We start from the raw sequence: 2,197 nt of genomic DNA on the forward strand, positions 1-2,197 counted from the left end.
CCAACCCCATGCTTCCCTGACCCTATACGCTACTAAATAATGACTAGTTGCCTAAACATTTCTAGAGCCAAAGTGTGATCTGGGATGGATTGCGGGAGGCAAAAGGGTTCTTCAGTGAACCCATGAGTCCTAACAAAAGAAAAATCTGACCCCAGATACTAATCACATGGGAGAAAATTGGATGTCATCCAAGCAATTTGTAAATTTGAAAAGCGTGTAACCGAATCTGTATCTTTCCTACTCAAATCTTGTATTGTCTGAGCCAAGAAGGCATCCAAAAATGCATAAGCATCGTATGTGGCAGACAAAAAGAGTCCACACTATTACCGGATTCCTTTTATTTATATTATCATACATCGTAAGCTCCATGGTTTCTATAAATAATTCAGGATTCTGGTGTAGAAACATATGGACAAGAAAAGAGGTATACCTGAACCTGCGATGACTTTTTAAATTCGCCAGTTGTTCTACCATCTCACACACCAGAATATTTGCAAAGTAAAAATGGAAAATTTCTCTCTGCTTGTGAAATTTGAACAAGAAACCCATTTGAAATGGATAAATGTTTTGATCATTATCTAGACCGAAAATGTATGCTAGCATGGATGCAACATCTTTTACATCTTGCTGATGGAAAGCACCATAAGCTATTGGTAACTGAGGAAGCTCAGTGTCCTCCTAACTTCTATTCATTAAATCATTGTAGAATCTAATAGCAGTGCCCGTGTCCCTCCAATAACCCTCTAAGCTCTTTTTCTTAAACAACATTGTATTGTTGTCAATATAGGGAATACACAGCATATTTCTGATGGATTCAACACTTATCACCACCTTTAGTTTTTCTCCTTCAATTTCCAGAGGTTCTAGGGTAAACCTTGTGGCACACTTACTAATAAAATCAAGGCAATAAGGAACCAAAGGAACCATGTACTGCGGAAGGCCGGAGTCCCAAAGCTGAAAAGAAGGCCTACCCGAACCTTTTTTCCATCTCTGATAAGTAGCTTCTCAGAGGTTTTAGGCTTAACATGGAGATTTGGCTCGAAAATACCTTAGAATCTATTCACAACCATGACTGTGTCTTTTACCTCTCTTTTCTTTTGGTTTTGTGAAAGGACGGTCAGGCTTAGGAGGCATAATGTGATAAGCAAAAGATGCCCCTCAAAAAATATCCACATACTGGTTGTTGAAAGTAGTTCCAGAAACTCTTGCAGATGATGCCATTTTTGTGTTTTCTCAAGGTTTTCTCTTAGAGGCTGAAAAAACTTGTTCTTATTCCACTTCGCTATTGCATGTGCTCTATCTTTAATAAAACTGCTTTCATGGATATGAAGTCCTTGAAAATTGCATTGCATGGTAAGTTGGCTGAGAGTTAACTTCGTGGAAAGGACAACTCACACATATGTGCGAGATTAATTAGCATACTACGTGCCTTACTTCCAGCTCACTGAAGAGCAAGACAATCATGCCTTTTAACGCTGCCATTTAAAAGCTTTTTGCATTGGCCTGTATGATTTTCTTGGACTAAGGACTTCATGCTTTACGACACATTTACAAAAGCCCGTCGCACATACCAATGTGAGTGATTACCTAAGATTTTCTTCAAAAGGAAATATTTTAGTCGGATGCATGGCGGAAGCTCGTTATTCACACATTCTCTAAAAAGACTATGCATGAGGGATGATTAAGGCTGATCTATGCAGAAATAACCTTCATTAAACACCAACTTGCACTAATGCCAAAGTCATTGAAGATTCCTTTGGCCTAATCTTTTCTATAAATACCACTTCGAGAAGGAAGTTTTGATCATACAGAGAATTAATCCTTAGCAGTTTAGGACAAGCTTGAGTAGCTTCTAAGAATAGGAGTAATGGATACCCCAATTAGGCTAGTAAGCACAGGCAGTCAAGTTGCTTTCTTAGGAACTATCTCAGACCATCATCTATAGAGGATGACAGACCATACTAATCTTGTTGTCATAGATGCTATCAAGTGGGTTTTGGGAGAGGACTTCATAGGATGCGAGGACCATTACCGCATGAACACAGATATTACCTCTAGATTTATAGCTTCCCTTCTTGACATTGTTGTACCTAAGCACCTTGTCCTGCAGCTCACTGAAGAGATTTTTCATGATAGATATTTAGGTGGTATGGAGGAGATAGTTTATCATACATACCCTATTTGGGGTATCCCTATT

Source organism: Cryptomeria japonica, chromosome 8 (assembly GCF_030272615.1).
Source record: "Cryptomeria japonica chromosome 8, Sugi_1.0, whole genome shotgun sequence".
In the NCBI taxonomy this organism is placed as follows: domain Eukaryota; kingdom Viridiplantae; phylum Streptophyta; class Pinopsida; order Cupressales; family Cupressaceae; genus Cryptomeria; species Cryptomeria japonica.